Source organism: Rhincodon typus, chromosome 12 (assembly GCF_021869965.1).
Source record: "Rhincodon typus isolate 14 chromosome 12, sRhiTyp1.1, whole genome shotgun sequence".
Lineage (NCBI taxonomy): Eukaryota > Metazoa > Chordata > Chondrichthyes > Orectolobiformes > Rhincodontidae > Rhincodon > Rhincodon typus.
Genome location: NC_063343.1, coordinates 10,919,888 through 10,925,098, shown reverse-complemented (window position 1 = coordinate 10,925,098; position 5,211 = coordinate 10,919,888).

Sequence of the window (5,211 nt, the reverse complement as noted above, 5' to 3'; positions counted from 1 at the left end):
GATATGCATTCCAGGATGCTGTAAAGTGTTCAGTCGAAAGGTGAAGTACTGTTGCTTGGACTTTGTCAGACCACTTTAGGAGGTCAAGGGCAGAGATCAGAAGGGAGCAACATTTGGAATTAACATGACGTGAAACTTGGTGTCAGGCCTATTGAATGGAGGTGTTCTGTAATGCAGTCACCCAGTCTGTCATTGGTTTCCTAATTACAGAAGAATCAAATTCTGAGTAATTCATATCGTTTACTAACTTGAAAAAGATGCAGGTAAATCACAGAATCACCTGGCAAGTGTGTGAGATACTGTGAATAACGAAGAAGGCATATGTTATGTCACCTGTATGTTCTCTCAAAGGTGCGCTCGGGAAGGCCATGGTTTGGAGATGTTGAAGAGTTGATCAGGGTGTTGTGGAGGAAGTTCAGTATGTTGCAATGGAAGGAAAAGATGTTTTGGTGATGGCATTATACTGGAGGCTGCAAATTTTAGAGGATGATCTGCTGAATAGGAGGTAGGTGGTGTGGTAGAAACAGGGCAATGGGAATCGAATTACTGTTGTGAGAGGGAGGGTAAAATGAAGCACCAGTGCATGACGTAGGACAGATGTGGTTGAGAGCCATGTCAAATACAGTGAGTTTTTGGGGTGGGAGAGAACAGTCAGTTGAAGAAGAACACTGATTTATTGATATTGGAAGCTGCATTGTTTGAACAGATGCAGTAATCTTTGAGAAACTGTGAGAATGGAACACAGTTCTGTAAAGGGGTAACAATGTAGATATGGGAAACAAGGTATTTGTGAGAGTCAGTGACTGATCAGTTGTTCACTTGAACATAACTGTATTTGTCTTATATTTTAAATTTAGAGAGTTGAGTTTAAAGGAAAGCTAATCTGTTTGGAGAAACACGATAAATAGAAGATACTTCAGAAAATTTTCAATGCATTTTTTGGGGTTAATAAAGAAGTTAGAAATTGAGAAGCATCTCTATTCAACCACTAGATTTGAGGATTAGGGAAAGTGTTTCAGGTTAATGGTATCAAAGCATTGATTTTTTTAGTTAGATTGTTTGCATGTGGTATAGTTTTCCAATGAGAATTGTGGAACAGAAATGATGCCAAGTTTTAAAAGAAGAACTTGTTGAATTAGTAATAAATAAAATTTGGGATTGTTGTTTGAAAATTTGATTGGACTAGTTCTGGTAATTTGTTTCATTGCCGAACCCTAGCCTGGTTGTGCATTCTATTTCCCAACATTGAGTTTCTTATTAAAGGGAACAAAAGACAGTTTTAAATATTACGTTGTTTTTTTGAATGATACACTGTACAATTTGAGTTCACCAGTTACTTAGGAAATTGTCCACAATTCAGTTCAGTGACTCAATTTATCTATGAGAAGGGTGTAATAAAATTATTGTATGAAAGCTGAATGTGAGAATTTATCCTCAAGATTATAAACCAGTCAGCAATCACCTCAGTGGGGAATTTCTAACTGTCAAGAACTGGGACGTGATTTTCCCACCAAATATCAATATTGCCATCTTATCAGAATCATTGAATATTTAGAGCACAGAGGAGGTGTTTTGGTCAATTTGTCTGTGTTGCATCTCTCAGAAGACAACTCATCTAGTTGAACTCCTGCTGTTTCCCTGTAACCTTGCAAAAATTTGCTTTATTTCTGTATGCTTAACTTGGTGGCTTTTAAAAGCCATCGTTGTTTCTACTCCACCATACTTGAGGGTAGTGCGGTCCAATTCCATAACACGCAGTAGAAAGATGTGTCCTCTTGTATGCCATTGGTTGTTTTGCCAGTGGCCTTAAGTTATTGTACTTTGTTTCTCAGTGCTTCCACCAATGTGTGCCCTCTCACTCGCCCTCGACTCGTCATGAGTTGGAATATTTGTGTCAAATCTCCTGTCAACTTTGTCTGATCTAAGAACAGCCCCAGCTTCTTTAATCTGTCATGTAACTGCAGTCCCTTGTTCCTCAAATTGTCCACTAAGTTCTTTCTGCACCCTCTCTAAACCTTTGTTAAAGTTAGTGCACAGAACTGGGGACAGTGCTCCATTTCACGCTAAACTTGTGCTTTATAAAAGTTCAACAGAACTTCCTTCTGGTTTGTACTGTACAAATCCCAGGATGTCATATGCTTTGTATAACCACTTGTCAGCTTGCTGTTCCACCCTCAACAACTTGTGTACACACATGCTTGGGCTTCAGTTCTGCACTCCCTTAGAATTCTAAACTTTATATTTGTTGGCTTTTTTTTTGTACCAAAATACATGAAATTTAGTGCAGTAAAATATGAAGTTATGTATCAATGCATTCCACCAGCCTGTGTCCTCTAGAAGTGTATTATTATCCTCACAGTTAAGAATATTTCAAACTTGTTGTCTTCTGCAAATTTTGAACATGTCTTATCAACCCAAGTCTTGAGTCATCAATATGTATCAAAAGAAGCAGTATCTAAGTACGAACCCCTGGGGAATACTGCTGCATATCTTCCCTTCTGAAAGAATCTCAATAAAAATGACTCTTTTGTCCTCAATTCTTCATCTGTGTTGCCACTGTCCCTTGTATCCCATGGGCTTCAACTTGGACAGGACACCAGAATATTGTTCAAAATGAGATCAATATTGCTTTTTTGTGATTTCGAACAAGTTTTGTCGTGCTCTCTAAATTTCGTTTCTACTGTTTAATGCCATTCTTTCTCTTCCAACTTGCACTTGTTAACCAACCAATGCTTTCATCACTGTTAGAATCAAGACTTGTTGTGGTATCTCCTTTTGGCTCTGTTTTGTTTCAGAAAACCTCATGATAGCAGATGTTTTTGCCCTTATTTTCATCAATGATCTTTAGAATTTTGAGCCTCAAATTTCAACCTGTCATTTAATTGCTGTCAAAGTTTTTTTTCAAGTTGATTTTTAAAAAAGTTTAATGGTTTATCTGAATACCTGCTTAGTGACGCTTGGAGTACATGGGGGCAACAGGTGATTCTGTCCCTGAAATCCCCATTTTCTCAGAACAATTCACTCTCTGGTGTGGCCAATCCAAGAAAAGTCACGCCAAGAAATAGAGGAGTGAAATGTTGAGGATCTGCTCCTAAATAATAGACTGGTTAACTTGTACACTTTCTACTGATGGGCTCATGGTGACCCTATTGGCAACAGACATGGAAGGTAAACAATTTGCAATTGGAAGAGCAGCCAACCTCTAAATAAATGCATGCAGGTTAAGGAGTTGTCAAAGGAGCAGTGTGTTATGGTACAGGAGTGTGGACCGAGGAGAGGGCAGCCGTAGGCAGAAATCCAGTTCAGATTCGAGGTCTTTGGACTCAATGTTAATTCTGTTTTTCTCTCCACAGGTGCTGCTCGACCTGAGTTTCTCAAGCGCTTCTGATTTTGGCTTCTATACAAACTCTCCTGACTTGGAGGCTGCGCAATTTCTAGAAACCCAACACTTCTGAAATGATTGGTTCCCCTGAACTGAATTGTGAAAAAAAACAGATTTCCTCACTAGGACAAACTACTCTCTTGGGGAGTTGGTTGGTGTAGTGGCCATGTCAGTGGAATAATGAGCTAGTTATATTTCTTGGAACAAGTGTTCACATCCCACCATGGCAGAGAGTGGAATTTGAATTTAATAAAGAAAAATTGGAATGAAAAGCTGACATAATGGTGACCATGTAACCATTGTCGATTATTGTAAAAACCCACTTGTTAACTCGTGCCCTTTAGGAAATAAAATCTGCATCTTTATCTGATCTGGCATATGTGACTCCAGACTCAGAGCAATGTGGTTGACTCTTAACTACCCTCTGCTGTCATAGCAAGCTATGCCCAAATCCCATGAATGAATTGAAACTTCTGAAGTAACCATTTTGATCCTGATTATTCTGAAGTTAAATCTTATCTAATTGTTTGAATGTGTTTATTCTGTTTGCCATAACCCTAACAATATAAACATTTTATTCATTAACACTAAAGGGTTTGTCCCTGGCATCCTATTACTCCTCTCATACTTAGTAAAAAAAAAACCTTCTCAGAAGTGACCCACGTCTATCTGCATTAGTTTTGAAATCCAAATCCGAATTTATCTACATTAAAACCTTTTGATCACAGTACAGATATTTAATTTGTTTTTGTTTAGTGATGCACAGGAAGACAGATTATGAAATGCCTGCTGCCAATAGGTTTACAGAATGTACGCAAATGCCATGTTGCACCAATGAACTCCTTTTTGCCATCATCTTAAAATTCTTGTTGAGACCTACACTGGAACAATTCTTCCTGAGTTAGGTCTCTATTTTGTGTTTAAATTTCTAACACTCGGTATGACTATAGGTAGGACTTTTGGTATAGAATTATTCTGCATTAATCATCTCCAGCACTCACTGACAGTTGAGATCGTAATTTTACAGGTTTACAGCATTTAGAAGCTGCATCTGTTTTAATGTGGCTCCATTAATATTGCAGTTGACAGTCAGTAACACATTTGGAATAATTGTAATGCGAGCAGATGGCCTATGAGCTATGTTGGCTATTTGCACCTCTTAAATACTTCAATTAACAATTAGAAAATGGTCCATGGAGATGCCAGTTAAGATTTTTCTTTGTAAAATGTTAACATCTGAGGAAGTAAAAACACAATTACCTTTTTTTATCTTGCATGACAAGTAACACCCATGAATTACATCCATGGGCTGCCATTAGAGACTCAATTCGTCAAAAATTATTTTATGGCTTTTCAATTTTACTAAAATCTAAAAGTATTATCGTCTGTACAAAACTGCAGGTCATTCAAAGCCTATAAGTCTAAAGCTATAGAAGCAGACATAGGGTATTTGGCCCGTTGAGTCTGCTCTGAAATGAGATCACGGCTGCTCTGATCATCCTCAGCTCCACTTTCCCGCCTTAGCCCAATAACCTTTGATCCCATTACCAGTTAAAAGTCTGTCTGAGCCTTGAATACACTTAATACAGCCTCTGCAGTGAAGAATTCCACAGATTCACTACCTGTGAAAAGAACAAATTCTTCATCCCTTTTAAATAGGGGAGGTGCTATTATCGCTAGACTATTAATCCAGAAACTCGGGTAATGTTCTGGGGATACAGGTTCAAATTTCACCATCCAGATGGTGGAATTCGAATAAAAAGAAATCTGGAGTTAAGAATCTACTGATGATCATGAAAGAGTTGTCCAAAAAACACACCGGGGTTCAC